This window comes from Salvelinus alpinus, chromosome 14, assembly GCF_045679555.1.
Source record: "Salvelinus alpinus chromosome 14, SLU_Salpinus.1, whole genome shotgun sequence".
Lineage (NCBI taxonomy): Eukaryota > Metazoa > Chordata > Actinopteri > Salmoniformes > Salmonidae > Salvelinus > Salvelinus alpinus.
Window position 1 is genome coordinate 54954843 of NC_092099.1, and position 22872 is coordinate 54977714.

Consider the following 22872-nt stretch of genomic DNA (forward strand, 5'->3'; position numbering starts at 1 on the left):
ATGGTTGTGAGGTTGTGAGGTTGTGAGGTCCACACACCAACCAAGAATTCACAAAATGGGACAAACACCAAATTGAGACTCTGCATGCAGAATTCTGCTAAAATATCCTCTGTGTACAACATAAAACACCAAATAATGAATGCAGAGCAGAATTAGGCAGAAAATAGCTGTTAAATTCTACAACAACCTAAAAGGAAGTGACTTCCAAACCTTCCATAACAAAGCCATCACCTACAGAGAAATTAACCTGAAGAAGAGTGGTCCAGGGTCTTTGTTCACAAACACAAATAAACCCAACAGAGCCCCCGTACAGCAACACAATTAAACCCAACAAAATCACGAGAAAACTAAAAGATAATTACTTGACACATTGGAAAGAATTGACAAAAAAATAGAGAAAACTATAATGCTATTTGGCTCTAAACAGAGAGTACACTGTGACTGACCCAAAACTAAGGAAATCTTTGACTGCCGAAGGCAGACCTGGCTCTCAAGAGAAGACAGGCTATGTGCACACTGCCCACAAAATGAGGTGGAAACTGAGCTGCACTTCCTAACCTCCTGCCAAATGTATGACCATATTAGAGACATATATTCCCTCAGATTACACAGATCCACAAAGAATTCGAAAATAAATCCAATTTTGATAAACTCCCATATCTATTGGGTGAAATACCACAGTGTGCCATCACAGCAGTAAGATTTGTGACCTGTTGCCACAAGAAAAGGGCAACCAGTGAAGAACAAACACTATTGTAAATACAACCAATATTTATGTTTATTTATTTTCCCTTTTGTACTTCAACTATTTGCACATCATTACAACACTGTATATATACTTAATATGACATTTGAAATGTTTACTGTTAACTTTATTGTTTATTTCACTTTAGTTTATTATCTATTTCACTTGCTTTGGCAATGTAAACATATGTTTCCCATGCCAGTAAAGCCCTTAAAGAGCGAGAGAGAGAGGAGTAACCGAGATAAGACAGACAGAGAGTGAGTAGAAAGCGCTTCAGCACTTATACACCGCTGCTGCCTGCCCTGCTTCCCGGTTTCCATGCCGACAGCGAGGGTTGTTCAGTTGGAGCATGCTCCGTAGGACTCTTTTCCGTTGACCGTAACGTAACAACAGCTAGGCAGAGAGAGGGCTGGAGTATTCATACACACACACACGCACACACACTGCTAGAGCACAGTAGAGAGGAGTGTAGGAGAGAGCAGATGGAGTCTAGCTGCATGCCTGCTGGACTGAGCTCGCCGAGACGGTCACACACGCTTACTCACAACAAAGGTGAATCGGCAGAGATTCGTATCTCTCATGTCTTATGCATGTGTAGAATGTTCTTGTGTAATATTTTTCTCTTTCATGAGAATTGGACAGAAGGAAAGCGTTTTCATGGACTGATTTTGTACCAGGAATGAATGGGCAGCTTGTGTGCTATAGTCTACATGTGCTCTATACTCTGTTATGGGTAATGAACGAGGCACCTTTAATCTGAGCTAGGATAGCCAAACATATATACGCTGTTGATGATCTGTTACAGTAAATACTGTAAAGGCAGCACTGTGTATAACCAGAGTAGGGTTTCGTCCGTCTTGTTTGACTGAAGTGCACATTTCTACTTTATCCTGAAAGGTTGGAGAAAGCATCTCTTGCAATGCGTATTCTAAGGATACATAAATTGTGCATTTGCTGACAGAATTAAGCAATACAGTACCTAACGTTACTCAGCCAGAAATAAATGATTGACACATGGTGAATTGTATGCTGTGCATGTATCACAGTGTTCTGTACTGTAGACACTTCTGATAGGAGAGACCAACACGCTTGATAGGTTTGTTTATTCAGAACAGACATCAGCCTGTAGCGCTGGGTTATCTGTTAGCTATGTTGTGTGTGTGTGTGTGCCTGCGTATGTATGTGCGTGCGTTCTCATGTCGTTCCCCTCTGATGCGCAGGGAAATGCTGATTATGAAAATCTTTATCCAACACCCATGTCACATGACTTGTGTGTTGCGAGAAGGTGCTCGCTCTCTAGTCATGCCTCGCTGACCCTCTGCCGATTATGTTGGCGGAGTGGGGCAGAGGCAGGGTCATAACCATAGACATAGAATTACCAGCCATATTGAGTGTACCCAGGAGTCAAATTCCCGTTGTCTTTTGTTTTTCTAGTAATTCTATTTCTATGGTCATGACACAGGTGTGTTTTTCCATTATTATGTATGTGGTTTCTCATTTCGCCCCATTCCTCTGTCAGACACACATGGCCATCATTGTAAATAAGAATTTGTTCTTAATTGACTTACCTGGATAAACAAAGGTTAAATAAAAAAAATACTAATGAATCACCCCGGCCTCCCACCAGGCAGGCTAATGAATCCATGGGAGAATCAGATGAACTGGGCAGGCTAATGAATCCATGGGAGAATCAGATGAACTGGGCAGGCTAATGAATCCATGGGAGAATCAGATGAACTGGGCAGGCTAATGAATCCATGGGAGAATCAGATGAACTGGGCAGGCTAATGAATCCATGGGAGAATCAGATGAACTGGGCAGGCTAATGAATCCATGGGAGAATCAGATGAACTGGGCAGGCTAATGAATCCATGGGAGGATCAGATGAACTGGGCAGGCTAATGAATCCATGGGAGAATCAGATGAACTGGGCAGGCTAATGAATCCATGGGAGGATCAGGTGAACTGGGCAGGCTAATGAATCCATGGGAGAATCAGATGAACTGGGCAGGCTAATGAATCCATGGGAGAATCAGATGAACTGGGCAAGCTAATGAATCCATGGGAGGATCAATAGTGTGTTCTTATGCACTGGATCGTATCATGGGCTTGTCTGGGCTGAACTGGGCTGGGCTGCACTGGAGGCAAGGCTGTGTCCCAAATTGCACCCGATTCCCTATGGGCCCTGGTCAAAAGTAGAGCACTACATTGGGAATAGGGTGCCATTTTGGACATACATATTGACTCCGTCTGCTGACTTCAGTTGCTCCAGGATGACCAGGGAGTGCACTGTAAACCCCAATGTACTGTGATCAAAACTTTTGAGGAAATCCATCGCACTTAATATATCATAGTACAATTACGTAGTGATTTTGTAGTAATTACTCACACCGATGGAGTCACTGTGACCATGTAGTGGTTCCATATTTGAGTTCTATCAGCTTGAAAAAAAAAATGTAATGCCTTCACTAAGCCACGCCCCTAATAAAATGTCCTATTGTGCCTTTCCTTTTCGAGTGAATTAAAGAGTTAACCCCCATGACTGTAGTGACAGAGACATGGTTGTTGAATGTGTATGTTGTTGGTCGTGAGGCCTTCACCAAGTGAGTTTGTAGGCTAATGCTATCATTATAATTATTTAATAATTATTTATAATTAACTCTTTGTGACAATGCATTTTTTGTGACAATACATTACATGTCTCATAAGGCCTTACTTTGAGGCCTAGCGTTATCCTAATACAGTGGCCTGAAACTCATGGTTTAGTAGGTTTTCTAAATTCCGGTAATTATACCAAAATTCCCAGATAAAAAAAAATATATAAACCTGGTTGAAAGATTTCCAGGAATTTTCCAACCGGGATTTCTAGAAAGCGTGGGAAACGTACCAGAATTGTACAACCCTACTTGCAAGTCACATAACATTGGAATGCAAAGTGATGTGTATTCTTATTGGAATCCAGCCAGAGTTTGGATATCCAACAGTTTGAATTTTTATTCACCTGCAACCTGTATTCATAATTACTGCCAGGGTTAGGAACAGTGTGAGGAGACTACCTAAACCATTTAATAGATGTAAAGTCCCCTGTTTTGGGGACCTGCGTAGTTCTGGTACCGGTTCTGACCGACATTTTCGCTTATAAATCGACCTGTGGACACCATAGTATTGTATTGACCAGTAGCTCTGATTCTCACCGACACAGAAATATGTCTGCTGTGTGAAGCAGGATGTGAAATCTGACACCATTTGAAGCTGGGATGTCCCTCCTACCATTTCATTCACTCATCTGACTGTCCAACTCTGGGCTGGACCTTACATCACAGCCACTAACAACATATGCCTGCAATCCTTACATCGTAGCGCAGCAGGAGAGAGTGGTTTTGTCACTGTAGTACATTCAGAGATCAATTTATAGCCAGTTATCAAAAATAATTCATGGATTTTAAACAAAAACGATTTGTCATAGACGAACAATATTAATATGAGATGAAAGGTGAGTTCCTGACGAGTCCAGGAAACCAAGTTAGAGCTCTGTGAGACGTTCACGGCAATAGGGGCAGACATTTTGAACGAGAGACCATTAGAAAATATGCACATTTCTTTAACACTGAACATAAAAATATGTATTTTACAGTTATAAGGAAGGTGAACTCATAGTTAGTTTTATAATTTGATTATACTATATTTAGAAAGCACGTAAGTCATTTCAAGCCTTATTCATACAGTTTTGTTGAATAGGATATACATCATATCAAATATTTCATATTTTCACATCTGTACTGTGTACTGGAGCCTGAGTCCTCAAAAGTGACTACACCTCAGCAATTTCTAACTATTTTTACTAGAAAGGTGAGATTTAGAAGTATTTGAGTAAAACAAATGCCTTGGGGTTTACAGTGTAGGGAGCAGCCAGAGGAGAGAAGAGGAGGAGATAGCAGAGCAGCAGTCAGCCCTACAGCCACATGGGCGGAAACATACAGCATGCCGGCTCCCCTGAATATTTCATCTGCTGAAAGAGAGAGTGGGGGGGAGAGAATATGAGAGAGAGGGGGGAGAGTGAGAGAGAGGTACAGAAGGAGAAAGCAGGAGAGAGGTAGAGATAGATGTGCCAATAAAGCCCTTCAATTTAAATTGAATTGATAGATGGAGAAGGCGAGATGGGGTGGAGCAGGGGTTAAAAAGAGGAGGAGAGTCTTTCACCTCACAAGAAATTGGAAAATAAATTGAGTTGACATATGCAGGTTTGTATTGTTTCAGTCAGAGCCAGGGGTAATGCAAGGTTGTGTGTAGCGTACGAGACAAACAGGTTCAGATGAGCGGCAATCATTTTAGTGCCCACCATTCAGGACTACTAACTAGAGGATATCCTGGGGATTTCGATTAGTTATTCAAAGAATATGGCTCCCCCATTCACTACACTGTCACAGTAGAATGGTACTTGGGTTACCTGCTAAAAGGGTGATTTTTCAGTTGGCATATTATCTTCTTTAGTCAAGTATAATGGAAAACCCCTCTGATCTTAGCTACAATTGAAGTAGTTTGACACACTAATGCTGAAAATGCTTCCAAGATGAAAAGGATTTGTTACAGCTCAGCTCACAGGTAAAAATACTGCTATTTTTGGCTCAGTAGAAATAGTGGCAGACAGTTTAGGCAGCATGGTGTAGTACTCTGTGTCTGAACTGGTGTGACTGAGTAATATGACACTTCTTCCTGTTACCCAGATATGACAGCAGCATATCCACCCTGTGCTGTGTTTGGATGATAGTGAGGAGTGATAGACAAAAAGCTCTGTGCTCATCACGAGAGAGAGAGATTATAACCTCTCAGAGAGAATTTGTGCCGCTGTCACTTTCTTTAGGAGAGGTGATTGTTAGCTCCTCAGTCACCCTCAGCGGGGTTAATTTGAACTGGAACCATCCAGTTTTCAGGGATACAGTATCTTTAAACTAGCTTCCTTTCCCCCTAAAAAACAGATGTGGGGACCCCGCTCAGGCATTTCTTTTACACCTGCTACCTTAGGTTACTCCTCAGTAAACAGAGATGACATCATCCCCTCCTCCTATTCCCTCTTTCCCCTGGCTCTCACCTCCTCTCTCCCAGTGTGTAAAGGGGTCTGCATGCTTCCCAGCCAAAACAGTTCGGAAGAGTTTGTGCATCTATTATGACAACATTTTTGGGCTATTCGGGCACACAATATTTTTTTCTAGAGGCAAACCAAAGTCTACGCCCCTTCGTCCGTGATTAGTCAACAGTAGGGATTGTTCAATAAAGTATTTGCTGTCATTCAATGAGAGACGACTCGTTTTCATGCACATTTTTTTATTGAGAAATACTGCACCAAACATCTTAGTTAGATGTAAACTAGACTAAGATATCCTTGGCAAAAACATAAAAATGAATGACAGATTTCTTGTGTTTGTCAGGCTGTGGGTAGAGCAGAGATGAGTGTACAAGGTAATTTATTCCACGAACAGCACCAGTATAAAACAAATACTAAAGGTGTGTGAAATACCGTCACTTGTAAATAACGGGCGTAATAACGAACCCGGCAAACAATACCAGCCAACAAGTAACGACCTGAACATTATAAACAAACACGCACACAAACATGGGGGAAACAGAGGGTTAAATAATGAACATGTAATTGGGGAATAGAAACCAGGTGTGTAGAAAACAAAGACAAAGCAAATGGAAAATGAAAAGTGGATCGGCGATGGCTAGAAAGCCGGTGATGTCGACCGCCGAACGCCGCCCAAACAAGGAGAGGGACCGACTTCGGCGGAAGTCGTGACAGTGTTATCTTAGATTAATTCGGACTATTTTGAGGAAGTGTGTAAGTAATGGCTACGCCGTCTCAAAATGGACAAACAGTACTGTTGCCGCTTTTATCTAGATTTCCAAGCGAAGGTCTTTTAAGGGAGTATGCAAGCACACTCGTTCGGTTCGCTTAACTTCGGCTCGGCGCCAGCCGAACTGAGGCATGCTCACACCTCAAGACAATTACCAGCCTGTCCTTGACTCAGGGAGATGGGTAGACCTGAGATGTGGGGAGCCCACCACTCCCTGGCTTTTGATCTCTCCTCTTCCTGTAGTTGGTTGTTACAGACAACAAATGTGTGATCCTAGTTTTGACCCCCAGGGCAATGAGTGAAGGGAGAGTGAGCAATCCAATAATATGATCAGCTCAACTTAGGGAATCGTTACTGCTGACATGACTGAGCTGACATTCTCAGACAGATCATTGATCTGTTCTTTAAAAAAACACAAAACCACGAGGGCATATGATTGACTGTTTTGAATGCAAGTATTGATTTGAAGTCTTATTTAGTATGCATTTTTTATATTGCCATGTTTAGCTGTTTTCTATGATGTGATATTGAGATAAAAATTGCTGCATTGGACATTTAACGAGCAGACTAACATGGATAGAATTTATATTAGTTTTCTTTCCTTGTGTGAAGTCAAGGACAGTGCAGTAAGATATGCCAAGGATGGTGATGTGTGGGAGACATGACTGATATCATATACCCCCAGATAGGATCTAGGTCCCTTTCTCCCCTACTCTCTTTCTCTCCTTCTGCCCCTATCTCTCTCAATCTTGCTCTCCTTCCTCCTCTCTCTCTCCATTCCCCTGTTGGTGATATGAGTGAGTCACTCTGCCATCTGTTAATGAGTAAACCCTCCCTTATTACCCTCCCTTTGTTTATGAACAACACTCCTGGTTATCTCAATTCATCTCTCGCTCCCACGTTCTCTACCTCTTTCTCTACCTCTCTCTACCTCGCTAACTCTACCTTACCTCTCTACCTCACTCAGGCTACTAGTTACAGGGGTGGCAAGTAGCCTTGTGTTTAGAGCGTTGGACTAGTAACCAAAAGGTTGCAAGATCAAATCCTCGAGCTGACAAGGAAAAAATATGTCCTTCTGCCCCTGAACAAGGCAATTAACCCACTGTTCCTAGGCCATTATTGACAATAAGAATTTGTTCTCAACTGACTTGGCTAGTTAAATAAATGAAAAACTCTCTACCTCACTCGCTTCCTCTTTTATCATAATTTCCCATGCCTCCCTCCACCTCATCACCTATTTTCTAACCACAGCTTTTGTTTCCTCACTCTCTCCCCCTCCCTCCCCCTCTGGATATTGATCACAGGAATGAGGTCACATAGATCTCACTGAGGTCCCTATATCGTTTTTGTTATTGTTACCGTTGCCGTGGTGGTGTTTATGTCATTACCCCAGTAGCAGTAACAACAACAGGAAACACTGTGGAGACGAGAGCCGAGTAAAGAAGCCTCAGTACACACTACACTGCCTGGGCTTACAGAGACTTCTACCTGAACACAAATACTTTCAGCTACTATACTGGATCAGATCAGGTTGTGTTGTTGTTTTCATTACATTATACATTTATATAAGGCTATTATTCAGATGAAACATACATATTTGATTTGAAGTAGTTAACAAGAAACATAGCTTACAATTAGACTTTAAGAAGTTGAATTCCGACCTCTAACTAATCCCTTTTACTGTAGCCGACTGTATGAACCCAGGTTGTTTTGTTTTCATTGCATTATACATGTATATTGGGCTTATTATTTAAATGAGACAGGAATCATACATATTTGATTTGAGGTAGTTATCTACAATCAGGTCCTGTGTTTATACAACAAGCCACTGAATTGAGAGAAACCTCTTGTGATACTGTTGTGTATGAACTAAGAATGAAATGCTACATTGAGAGAGCACTCCAAGCCCTGAGCTAGCATAGCGTGCTTCATTTTAAAATGGTGCAGCTCTTTGTCACAGAAATGCCAAAAGTGGCCGATGACGAGGGACGGGAGCGCGGCCAGCATCTCTGCCTCCTGTTGTCCATGCAGCCGGACAGACCAGCATCCCTGCCTCCTGTTGTCCATGCAGCCGGACAGACCAGCATCCCTGCCTCCTGTTGTCCATGCAGCCGGACAGACCAGCATCCCTGCCTCCTGTTGTCCATGCAGCCGGACAGACCAGCATCCCTGCCTCCTGTTGTCCATGCAGCCGGACAGACCAGCATCCCTGCCTCCTGTTGTCCATGCAGCCGGACAGACCATGGTTCAAACACTATCCAAAAGCGTTCAGATACTTGCGTTTGGTTTAACCTGCATGAACGCCTGATGGGCGAGGTTTACCATTTAGTGACAATTCAATTGGTTCCGTTTTGCCAGGCAAGCACAATTAAATACAGCTGAAGTATTTGAAATGATTTCAAATAGTATTTGAACCCAGGTGTGCAGTGGACGGAGCCCAGTGTATCATATTTTCCCTCTGTTATCTAACAGAGGAGGAAAATAACAGTCTTTTGGAAGGAAGAGAATAGCGAATGCCGCTTCGTTTCATTCGGAGTCCCGGCGGGAAAATCTGTTTACTATTAGGTTTACTCTGTGTCTAGGCTACTGACCACAGACTACTGGCCACCGGCTACTAGCTACAGGCTACTAGCTACTGGCTACTAGCTACAGGCTACTGGCTACAAGCTATAGTACTATATTAATCAGTTCATGCATTGTTGCATGTGATTAATATAGGTATGATTACGTTACCAACCATACAGCAGCATCTCCATCTCACTAAGGTCTGTCTGTCTGTCTGCCTCTCTCTCCATGCTTACTGTACAGTACTGTATTCAACAGATCTAGCACTGTCGTATGTTGTTAGGAATTATTACCAATCATACAGTTACAGTACCCCACCTCACTACAGGGTTTCTGTCTGTCTGACTGTGGCTTGATGGGCTGTATGATTGTGTAAGAGGGGGTGAGACAGAGGGGACGCTGGCGCTCTGCTTTATTTTGGCTTGAGTCAAGAGAATCTGGTGGTGGTGACAGATCCATGATGGATCCATAACCCTCCATGAGTCAATACCAGAGCCGGAATGGTGACAGATATCCACTCTTCTGATTGGTTCTTTTACACTGGCTTGCATCCCAAATGGCAGCCTATTGCCTATATAGTGAACTACCTTTGACCAGGGCCGCCACCGGCACCCTATAAAGATGTTTATTGTATTGCTAAACCAGCCAGGGGTAAAATGTATCACTGTAAAACTATATAATCTTGTTCCCTAACACTGTTACTGAGAATGATATGTATGTCTATCACTGAAGACCATACCAGTACATAAGGGCCTGCCATTTTCTACTCAGTCACATTTAAACATGACAAGCACGTGGGTACTGCTCAGAGTTTCTGAAATATGTGACGTCTGTTATGCCTTAATTCAAACCATTTATCCAGATTTTTTTTATCTGTATTGTCTTTTATCATAGCCTTCCCTGGACATCATTTGCATGGATTGGTTGGTCCGGCTCCTTTGAACAGGTTCTCTCTGTCTAATGAAGTCTCTTTCATCGTCTCTGTGAATAAATAGAGTGAAGCGGAGCTGGATTGGGCTACTATATATGGCACTGGGATACTATATATGGCATTGGGATACTATATATGGCATTGGGATACTATATATGGCATTGGAAAACTATATATGGCATTGGGATACTATATATGGCATTGGGATACTATATATGGCATTGTGATACTATATATGGCATTGGGATACTATATATGGCATTGGGAAACTATATATGGCATTGTGATACTATATATGGCATTGGGATACTATATATGGCATTGGGAAACTATATATGGCATTGCGATACTATATATGGCATTGGAAAACTATATATGGCATTGGGATACTATATATGGCATTGGAAAACTATGTATGGCATTGGGATACTATATATGGCATTGGGTTAATATATATGGCATTGGGTTACTATATATGGCATTGGGATACTATATATGGCATTGGAATAATATATATGGCATTGGGATACTATATATGGCATTGGGCTACTATATATGGCATTGGGATACTATATATGGCATTGGGAAACTATATATGGCATTGCGATACTATATATGCTCATTGAAAAATCATGCAAAGGAAGAATGATGGCGTTGAAGGTGGGCCCTGGTCAAATGTAGTGCACTATATTGTGAATAGGGTGCTGTTTGGGACATGGCCTACCTATCACCTCATTATTCCCTGTCTGTATTATTCATAGAGACCGTTAACCCCTCAGACTGGTGAAATATTCATGGTACAGCAATGAATGACTTCCACCATACAGGAACAGAACAGAGACATGCCCAGCCTTCACCTGAGGTGTTGTGAAATGTAGGTAGAAGCGCAGGTAGAAATAGAATGAATAGAGCTGACGTGTTTTTTCCCTATTCTATGTGGAAAACAATCATATCTGTTCTACACAATACATTTCTATGCGTTCTGTAACATTCCATCCTCCTGAACAGGCTTGTGCACTACTACACAGATAACCTTTTCACACTGTCGGTCTGACCCGTGCTGTGCTGGCTCAGATATTTCCTTTTTACGTTGTCCAGCACAGTCCCAGCAACTGGATTCGTAACCAAACAAGCACAGCACTTGACTTGGTTTGAGTCAGCTCAATAATGTGAAAATAGTAACACAGTACATTAGTACCTTGCTCTATGCTCTGGGTGTCAACTACACCCCCTCTACACAGCCTCTCCTCTCTGTGGCCGAGCTACAGCTCACACACATCCCAGTGACATGTTGCCTAATGAACTCCAGACTTCCACGTTAGACCTTTGATGAAGTTACCAGAATGCTACTACGCGAGTCATCTGTACCCTGGTGGGGCTCTATGAAAAGAGACTCAGTAGAGAGTTGTAGTATGTGTTGATTACTGCTGAGCCTGGGAGGATTCTTATTAACCCACATTTCTCTGCCTGATGACAGGGGGGAGAGAGGTGGGGAATGTTATGCCTTCCTTCTTGTCTCCTGGCATCATTCCTCTCGCTCGCTTGTCTGGTTGAGTATTCTGTCTCCTATGGCTGTGAAGAGTTCATCTGCACCTTACTAAGGCTTGTCAGGATCCACTCTCCCCTCCTCTCCTTTCCCTCCTGCTTACCTGTCAGGAGAAAGAGAGCTACTCCACTTCATCAGGATCCAGTATCTTGTTACCCTGGCAGTGCGGGTATAATCAACCTCTCCTGTGTGTTTGCCATCTCCTGTGTGTCTGTCATGGCAATGCGTCCTACAGGCTCATAGATACAGAGTAGATTGAAGCAGCCTTTTAATAAACCTGTGTAATTTCAGTCCTTTCCAAGGGCAAGGAATGTTATTTCATAAGTAGGCCTACATCAATCTCACAATTTCGTTGGTGTGTTCAGATATGCAATGCCTAAAATGCCTTTTAAATCATTTGATTCCATCAGTGAATGTTTAGTGCATGTGGTCCTCTGCAAAAGTAACCTGTTCTGCAGAAAAATTATCTGTAGAGAGATTCCCTCAGAGGGAGCCGGATTCCATTGACGCGTCATGTGAATGAATGGTCATGTTACATAAGATATTGGAGATAAGCATCTCTAGCCGATCAATACATGGAAAAACAAAAACAGTGCACTTGGTGTCCAGGGCTTTCCAGCCTATTGGATTTCTACAGGATCAGATTGACTCTAAAATGGAGTCTCTGGGATTAATAGTCACCGTCATATGCCTAGCCATAATAGAGACAGACAGGTTGTAGAATGTAATGCCACCATGCCCGTAGTACAGACAGACAGGTTGTAGAATGTAATGCCACCATGCCGTAATACAGACAGACAGGTTGTAGAATGTAATGCCACCCCGCCGTAATACAGACAGACAGGTTGTAGAATGTAATGCCACCATGCCGTAATACAGACAGACAGGTTGTAGAATGTAATGCCACCATGCCCATAATACAGACAGACAGGTGGTAGAATGTAATGCCACCATGCCCGTAATACAGACAGACAGGTTGTAGAATGTAATGCCACCATGCCCGTAGTACAGACAGACAGGTTGTAGAATGTAATGCCACCATGCCCGTAATACAGACAGACAGGTTGTAGAATGTAATGCCACCATGCCCGTAGTACAGACAGACAGGTTGTAGAATGTAATGCCACCATGCCCGTAATACAGACAGACAGACAGGTTGTAGAATGTAATGCCACCATGCCCGTAATACAGACAGACAGGTTGTAGAATGTAATGCCACCATGCCCGTAATACAGACAGACAGGTTGTAGAATGTAATGTCACCATGCCGTAATACAGACAGACAGGTTGTGGAATGTAATGCCACCATGCCCGTAATACAGACAGACAGGTTGTAGAATGTAATGCCACCATGCCCGTAATACAGACAGACAGACAGGTTGTAGAATGTAATGCCACCATGCCCGTAGTACAGACAGACAGACAGGTTGTAGAATGTAATGCCACCATGCCCGTAATACAGACAGACAGGTTGTAGAATGTAATGCCACCATGCCCGTAATACAGACAGACAGGTTGTAGAATGTAATGTCACCATGCCGTAATACAGACAGACAGGTTGTGGAATGTAATGCCACCATGCCCGTAATACAGACAGACAGGTTGTAGAATGTAATGCCACCATGCCCGTAATACAGACAGACAGGTTGTAGAATGTAATGCCACCATGCCCGTAAAACAGACAGACAGGTTGTAGAATGTAATGCCACCATGCCCGTAATACAGACAGACAGGTTGTAGAATGTAATGCCACCATGCCCGTAATACAGACAGACAGGTTGTGGAATGTAATGCCACCATGCCCGTAATACAGACAGACAGGTTGTAGAATGTAATGCCACCATGCCCGTAATACAGACAGATTGTGGAATGTAATGCCACCATGCCCGTAATACAGACAGACAGGTTGTAGAATGTAATGCCACCATGCCCATAATACAGACAGACAGGTTGTAGAATGTAATGCCACCATGCCCGTAATACAGACAGACAGGTTGTAGAATGTAATGCCACCATGCCCATAATACAGACAGACAGGTTGTAGAATGTAATGCCACCATGCCCGTAATACAGACAGACAGGTTGTAGAATGTAATGCCACCATGCCCGTAATACAGACAGACAGGTTGTGGAATGTAATGCCACCATGCCCGTAATACAGACAGACAGGTTGTAGAATGTAATGCCACCATGCCCGTAATACAGACAGATTGTGGAATGTAATGCCACCATGCCCGTAATACAGACAGACAGGTTGTAGAATGTAATGCCACCATGCCCGTAATACAGACAGACAGGTTGTAGAATGTAATGCCACCATGCCCGTAATACAGACAGATTGTGGAATGTAATGCCACCATGCCGTAATACAGACAGACAGGTTGTAGAATGTAAATCCACCATGCCCGTAATACAGACAGACAGGTTGTGGAATGTAATGCCACCATGCCCGTAATACAGACAGACAGGTTGTAGAATGTAATGCCACCATGCCCGTAATACAGACAGACAGGTTGTAGAATGTAATGCCACCATGCCCGTAATACAGACAGATTGTGGAATGTAATGCCACCATGCCGTAATACAGACAGACAGGTTGTAGAATGTAAATCCACCATGCCCGTAATACAGACAGACAGGTTGTAGAATGTAATGCCACCATGCCCGTAATACAGACAGACAGGTTGTAGAATGTAATGCCACCATGCCGTAATACAGACAGACAGGTTGTAGAATGTAATGCCACCATGCCCGTAATACAGACAGACAGGTTGTAGAATGTAATGCCACCATGCCGTAATACAGACAGACAGGTTGTAGAATGTAATGCCACCATGCCCGTAATACAGACAGACAGGTTGTAGAATGTAATGCCACCATGCCCATAATACAGACAGACAGGTGGTAGAATGTAATGCCACCATGTCCGTAATACAGACAGACAGGTTGTAGAATGTAATGCCACCATGCCCGTAGTACAGACAGACAGGTTGTAGAATGTAATGCCACCATGCCCGTAATACAGACAGACAGACAGGTTGTAGAATGTAATGCCACCATGCCCGTAGTACAGACAGACAGACAGGTTGTAGAATGTAATGCCACCATGCCCGTAATACAGACAGACAGGTTGTAGAATGTAATGCCACCATGCCCGTAATACAGACAGACAGGTTGTAGAATGTAATGTCACCATGCCGTAATACAGACAGACAGGTTGTGGAATGTAATGCCACCATGCCCGTAATACAGACAGACAGGTTGTAGAATGTAATGCCACCATGCCCGTAATACAGACAGACAGGTTGTGGAATGTAATGCCACCATACCCGTAGTATAGACAGACAGGTTGTGGAATGTAATGCCACCATGCCCGTAATACAGACAGACAGACAGAAAGGTTGTAGAATGTAATGCCACCATGCCCGTAGTACAGACAGACAGACAGGTTGTAGAATGTAATGCCACCATGCCCGTAATACAGACAGACAGGTTGTAGAATGTAATGCCACCATGCCCGTAATACAGACAGACAGGTTGTAGAATGTAATGTCACCATGCCGTAATACAGACAGACAGGTTGTGGAATGTAATGCCACCATGCCCGTAATACAGACAGACAGGTTGTAGAATGTAATGCCACCATGCCCGTAATACAGACAGACAGGTTGTAGAATGTAATGCCACCATGCCCGTAATACAGACAGACAGGTTGTAGAATGTAATGCCACCATGCCCGTAATACAGACAGACAGGTTGTAGAATGTAATGCCACCATGCCCGTAATACAGACAGACAGGTTGTAGAATGTAATGCCACCATGCCCGTAATACAGACAGATTGTGGAATGTAATGCCACCATGCCCATAATACAGACAGACAGGTTGTAGAATGTAATGCCACCATGCCCGTAATACAGACAGACAGGTTGTAGAATGTAATGCCACCATGCCCGTAATACAGACAGACAGGTTGTGGAATGTAATGCCACCATGCCCGTAATACAGACAGACAGGTTGTAGAATGTAATGCCACCATGCCCGTAATACAGACAGACAGGTTGTAGAATGTAATGTCACCATGCCCGTAATACAGACAGACAGGTTGTAGAATGTAATGCCACCATGCACGTAATACAGACAGATTGTGGAATGTAATGCCTCCATGCCGTAATACAGACAGACAGGTTGTAGAATGTAATGCCACCATGCCCGTAATACAGACAGACAGGTTGTAGAATGTAATGCCACCATGCCCTTAATACAGACAGACAGGTTGTGGAATGTAATGCCACCATGCCCGTAATACAGACAGACAGGTTGTAGAATGTAATGCCACCATGCCCGTAATACAGACAGATTGTGGAATGTAATGCCACCATGCCCGTAATACAGACAGACAGGTTGTAGAATGTAATGCCACCATGCCCATAATACAGACAGACAGGTTGTAGAATGTAATGCCACCATGCCCATAATACAGACAGACAGGTTGTAGAATGTAATGCCACCATGCCCATAATACAGACAGACAGGTTGTAGAATGTAATGCCACCATGCCCGTAATACAGATAGACAGGTTGTAGAATGTAATGCCACCATGCCCGTAATACAGACAGACAGGTTGTGGAATGTAATGCCACCATGCCCGTAATACAGACAGACAGGTTGTAGAATGTAATGCCACCATGCCCATAATACAGACAGACAGGTTGTAGAATGTAATGCCACCATGCCCGTAATACAGACAGACAGGTTGTAGAATGTAATGCCACCATGCCCGTAATACAGACAGACAGGTTGTGGAATGTAATGCCACCATGCCCGTAATACAGACAGACAGGTTGTAGAATGTAATGCCACCATGCCCGTAATACAGACAGATTGTGGAATGTAATGCCACCATTCCCGTAATACAGACAGACAGGTTGTAGAATGTAATGCCACCATGCCCGTAATACAGACAGACAGGTTGTAGAATGTAATGCCACAATGCCCGTAATACAGACAGACAGGTTGTAGAATGTAATGCCACCATGCCCGTAGTACAGACAGACAGGTTGTGGAATGTAATGCCACCATGCCCGTAATACAGACAGACAGGTTGTGGAATGTAATGCCACCATGCCCGTAGTACAGACAGACAGGTTGTGGAATGTAATGCCACCACGGCTACTCTGTAAGCGTGTGGTTTTAACATCAGGAGGAAGCAGCCAGGTGGATGGTTGAACCCACGACTATATCAGGGCTCTAATATGTTTACTGTCAGGAGGGTTCCCACTTGACATAGGCTCACAAAGCCACAGTACACCGTCAACCCTCCTTGGGTTCATCTTAAAGTGACATGAGGCTGAGCCTTCAAAACTACAACTGACCATGTTTTGCCAGTGGTTGCGGGGTCCATTCCACACACTGTCCCAGGCTGTTGCGTACCGTACAGGACTTGTCTTGTCCACCCCACTGATCACACCCCAGTCTAGCACTGAGAAGTCAGTGAGGAAAACACTGAACACATCACTTCACTTCACGTCACACCTGTCCACACATTACCAGTAGTACCGTGACTGTCCCATAGTGAGGGACGGCCATTCTCTGCTCTCCAGCTGGTTTGACTGGTGCTTCCTCTCACACAATAGTCACACAGTATGGAGGATTAGCCTCAAAACACCTGCTGGGACAATATAGTGGTCTGTGATGTGTAGACAGACACTTACCACACACAGAGAACACACATGGGCCCAGTGAGCACACATGCACGAGCACACACACACGTGCACACGCATGCACACACGCAAACAGAGGGCCGGCAGGTACCCTAGTGGTTAGAGTGTTGGACTAGTAACTGAAAGGTTGCAAGATCAAATCCCCGAGCTGACAATGTGAAAATCTGTCGTTCTGCCCCTGAACAAGGCAGTTAACCTACTGTTCCTAGGCCGTCATTGTAAATAAGAATTTGCTCTTAACTGACTTGCCTAGTTAAATAAAGGTTAAAGAAAAAAAACAGTCATTCATAAACTATTGTTAATGCAATACGAGGCTCTGGTACACTGCTACTCTGTCATGTGGTACAGTGATGTGAGCATCTCCTTCAGAGCTGCGTAGCGAAAGAGTCCTCAATAACACATGAGAGGAGAGGTGGGAATCTTCAGGGGATTCATACCCATACTGGATAAAAAGGACTTTCTGATGCCTGTCCAATCAGACTATACACACACACAGCGCTGCAGTGGTATTATTGTGGGTCAGATGAGGCTATTCTTAGTGTGGGTACAGATGTATGATCTTCATTTGAGACAGTTTGCTACAGCAGGAAAATAATCCTGCCGCAACAGGAAATTTACATTTTTGTAGGGGTTGATGCATTTTTCGTAAGGGAAAATCTAATTAGAATTTTTTAAGTGGAAATTATAAACTTCAGAAGCCTTTTTAAACTTCAAATACACTACAAGTTATAAAGTTATCCTGCAACAGGGTGATCAAATTAAGATCCTACATCTGTAGCAGGAAGTGAAGTGAGCAGTATCACCATGGTTCTAAACGTAGATGATAGAAGCTACTGGGGTGCAGCTCCTCTCTCTCTCTGTGTGTGTGTGTGTGTGTGTGTGTGTGTGTGTGTGTGTGTGTGTGTGTGTGTGTGTGTGTGTGTGTGTGTGTGTGTGTGTGTGTGTGTGTGTGTGTGTCAGCTCCTCTCTCTCTCTCTGTGTGTGTGTGTGTGTGTGTGTGTGTGTGTGTGTGTGTGTGTGTGTGTGTGTGTGTGTGTGTGTGTGTGTGTGTGTGTGTGTGTGTGTGTGTGTGTGTGTGTGTGTGTGTGTCAGCTCCTCTCTCTCTGTGTGTGTGTGTGTGTGTGTGTGTGTGTGTGTGTGTGTGTGTGTGTGTGTGTGTGTGTGTGTGTGTGTGTGTGTGTGTGTGTGTGTGTGTGTCAGCTCCTCTCTCTGTGTGTGTGTGTGTGTGTGTGTGTGTGTGTGTGTGTGTCAGCTCCTCTCTCTCTGTCTGTGTGTGTGTGTGTGTGTCTGTGTGTGTGTGTGTGTGTGTGTGTGTGTGTCAGCTCCTCTCTCTCTCTCTGTGTGTGTGTGTGTGTGTGTGTGTGTGTGTGTGTGTGTGTGTGTGTGTGTGTGTGTGTGTGTGTGTGTGTGTGTGTGTGTGTGTGTGTGTGTGTGTGTGTGTCAGCTCCTCTCTCTGTGTGTGTGTGTGTGTGTGTGTGTGTCAGCTCCTCTGTGTGTGTGTGTGTGTGTGTGTGTGTGTGTGTGTGTGTGTCAGCTCCTCTGTCTCTGTGTGTGTGTGTGTGTGTGTGTGTGTGTGTGTGTGTGTGTGTGTCAGCTCCTCTCTCTGTGTGTGTGTGTGTGTGTGTGTGTGTGTGTGTGTGTGTGTGTGTGTGTGTGTGTGTGTGTGTGTGTGTGTGTGTGTGTGTGTGTGTGTGTGTGTCAGCTCCTCTCTCTCTGTGTGTGTGTGTGTGTGTGTGTGTGTGTGTGTGTGTGTGTGTCAGCTCCTCTGGTACTGCCGCTGCCTCACATTCTACAATCTATAGGGAAGGGTCCGCAGGGAGGCGGGACCACAGGGTCTCTGTCACTCATCTGCCATCCCACACTGACCTGTCACTCATACCAGGGGATGGGGCCAGGCACTTAGCTATCACAGGCACTTGGCTTGTCAAACCTCAGGCTTTCACTACTCCATTCTCCATCCTCCACGCTACCTACCCAGGGGGCTGTCACAAATGGAAACTGGTTGGCTTCTAAAAAAAAGTCAAGTGCCATCAGTGACTGTGCTGCTTTTAGACTCTCAGTCTCTCTCAGGTAGCTATGATGGTTTAGGATGCAGAGATTTGTGTTCTGAGGATGGAATGGAAGTCATAGGAAATCTATTCTAGAACTATTCTAGAACTGGGTAAGAATGTGCTTTCTGTGTTATTTTCTGCTTATATTTCTATGGAATGTTAGATGTAGTTTGAGTTGTCTGTGTATGAATCAGTGATGAGAGTTGGCTGTGTATGAATCAGTGATGAGAGTTGGCTGTGTATGAATCAGTGATGAGAGTTGGCTGTGTTTACATCAGTGATGAGAGTTGGCTGTGTATTAATCAGTGATGAGAGTTGGCTGTGTTTACATCAGTGATGAGAGTTGGCTGTGTATGAATCAGTGATGAGAGTTGGTTGTGTATGAATCAGTGATGAGAGTTGGCTGTGTATGAATCAGTGATGAGAGTTGGCTGTGTATGAATCAGTGATGAGAGTTGGCTGTGTATGAATCAGTGATGAGAGTTGGCTGTGTATGAATCAGTGATGAGAGTTGGCTGTGTATGAATCAGTGATGAGAGTTGGCTGTGTATGAATCAGTGATGAGAGTTGGCTGTGTATGAATCAGTGATGAGAGTTGGTTGTGTATGAATCAGTGATGAGAGTTGGCTGTGTATGAATCAGTGATGAGAGTTGGCTGTGTATGAATCAGTGATGAGAGTTGGCTGTGTATGAATCAGTGATGAGAGTTGGCTGTGTTTACATCAGTGATGAGAGTTGGCTGTGTATGAATCAGTGATGAGAGATGGCTGTGTGTACATCAGTGTGTGTGTGTGTGTGTGTGTGTGTGTGTGTGTGTGTGTGTGTGTGTGTGTGTGTGTGTGTGTGTGTGTGTGTGTGTGTGTGTGTGTGTGTGTGTGTGTGTGTGTGTGTGTGTGTGTGTGTGTATGTATGTTTCCCTGAAAATGTAATCAAACTCTAATGATGTTACTCACTTACGGCTAATTTAGTTCAGTGTGGCTTGTTTTACATGATCAAATACATCTAGAAGTATATCTCTCGCTCCTCCTCTCTCAGAATACAGAAATAGTTTCTGCTGGTTTGTTTATTTGACTCTCAGTTATTGATCAACTTGTATCTCTCTCTTCTTGCTCCAGGCCACGACTGTCTGGGTGCTGTTGTCTCTAGACTCACTGGTGTGCTCCACTGAATACAGACTGTGAAGAAGCTGAAAAGGCTGTGTGTTTGGAACGGAGCCAATGACCAGGAGGCTAAACTGAAGGAGAATAAGGCGACAGAGAATTTATTAAAATGGGGTAAGTTTATACTGCTGTCAGGCATACCTGGCTGTAAAATGGGGTAAGTTTATACTGCTGTAGGGCATACCTGGCCGTAAAATGGGGTAAGTTTATACTGCTGTAGGGCATACCTGGCTGTAAAATGGGGTAAGTTTATACTGCTGTAGGGCATACCTGGCTGTAAAATGGGGTAAGTTTATACTGCTGTAGGGCATACCTGGCTGTAAAATGGGGTAAGTTTATACTGCTGTAAGGCATACCTGGCTGTAAAATAGGGTACGTTTATACTGCTGTAGGGCATACCTGGCTGTAAAATGGGGTAAGTTTATACTGCCGTAGGGCATACCTGGCTGTAAAATGGGGTAAGTTTATACTGCTGTAGGGCATACCTGGCTGTAAAATGGGGTAAGTTTATACTGCTGTAAGGCATACCTGGCTGTAAAATAGGGTACGTTTATACTGCTGTAGGGCATACCTGGCTATAAAATGGGGTAAGTTTATACTGCTGTAGGGCATACCTGGCTGTAAAATAGGGTAAGTTTATACTGCTGTAAGGCATACATGGCTGTAAAATGGGGTAAGTTTATACTGCTGTAGGGCATACCTGGCTGTAAAATGGGGTAAGTTTATACTGCTGTAGGGCATACCTGGCTGTAAAATGGGGTAAGTTTATACTGCTGTAGGGCATACCTGGCTGTAAAATGGGGTAAGTTTATACTGCTGTAGGGCATACCTGGCTGTAAAATGGGGTACGTTTATACTGCTGTAGGGCATACCTGGCTGTAAAATGGGGTAAGTTTATACTGCTGTAGGGCATACCTGGCTGTAAAATGGGGTAAGTTTATACTGCTGTAAGGCATACCTGGCTGTAAAATGGGGTAAGTTTATACTGCTGTAGGGCATACCTGGCTGTAAAATGGGGTAAGTTTATACTGCTGTAAGGCATACCTGGCTGTAAAATGGGGTAAGTTTATACTGCTGTAGGGCATACCTGGCTGTAAAATGGGGTAAGTTTATACTGCTGTAGGGCATACCTGGCTGTAAAATGGGGTAAGTTTATACTGCTGTAAGGCATACCTGGCTGTAAAATAGGGTACGTTTATACTGCTGTAGGGCATACCTGGCTGTAAAATAGGGTAAGTTTATACTGCTGTAAGGCATACCTGGCTGTAAAATGGGGTAAGTTTATACTGCTGTAGGGCATACCTGGCTGTAAAATGGGGTAAGTTTATACTGCTGTAGGGCATACCTGGCTGTAAAATGGGGTAAGTTTATACTGCTGTAGGGCATACCTGGCTGTAAAATGGGGTAAGTTTATACTGCTGTAGGGCATACCTGGCTGTAAAATGGGGTACGTTTATACTGCTCTAGGGCATACCTGGCTGGAAAATGGGGTAAGTTTATACTGCTGTAGGGCATACCTGGCTGTAAAATGGGGTAAGTTTATACTGCTGTAGGGCATACCTGGCCGTAAAATGGGGTAAGTTTATACTGCTGTAGGGCATACCTGGCTGTAAAATGGGGTAAGTTTATACTGCTGTAAGGCATACCTGGCTGTAAAATGGGGTAAGTTTATGCTGCTACAGGGTGTAATGGTGGGCAAGAGCTGTTAACCGGGGTAGGCTGATCCAACAGCTACTTGCCCAAAACTCCCCACCATTTTTCCTTCACCCAAATCCAGATAGCTGATGTTCTGAAAGAGCTGCAAAATCTGGACCCGTACAAATCAGCTGGGCTACACAATCTGGACCCTCTCTTTCTAAAATTATCCGCTGCAATTGTTGCAACCCCTATTACTAGCCTGTTCAACCTATTACTAGCCTGTATCGTCTGAGATCCCCAAAGATTGGAAAGCTGCCGCGGTCATCCCCCTCTTCAAAGGGGGAGACACTCTAGACCCAAACTGTTACAGCCCTATATCTATCCTACCCTGCCTTTCTAAGGTCTTCGAAAGCCATGTTAACAAACAGATCACCGACCATTTCGAATCCCACCGTACCTTCTCCGCTATGCAATCTGGTTTCAGAGCTGGTCATGGGTGCCCTAAACGATATCATAACCACCATCGACAAAAGACAATACTGTGCAGCCGTATTCATCAACCTGGCCAATGCTTTCGACTCTGTCAATCACCGCATCCTTATCGGCAGACTCAACAGCCTTGGTTTCTCAAATGACTGCCTCGCCTGGTTCACCAACTACTT

At 43.9% G+C, this 22872-nt stretch overlaps 1 protein-coding gene across 1 annotated transcript in view; it reads left to right on the forward strand.

Annotated features, from left to right (window-relative positions):
- Positions 1-1167: 1167 nt before the first annotated feature.
- The window catches only part of arhgef49 (Rho guanine nucleotide exchange factor 49), a 66844-nt gene continuing 45139 nt past the window's right edge, over positions 1168-22872 (forward strand). Inside the window, exons 1-2 of the mRNA XM_071341868.1 lie at positions 1168-1297; positions 20528-20686. The gene's annotated coding sequence lies outside the window, so the exon portion shown is untranslated. The remainder of the gene's footprint in view (positions 1298-20527; positions 20687-22872) is intronic.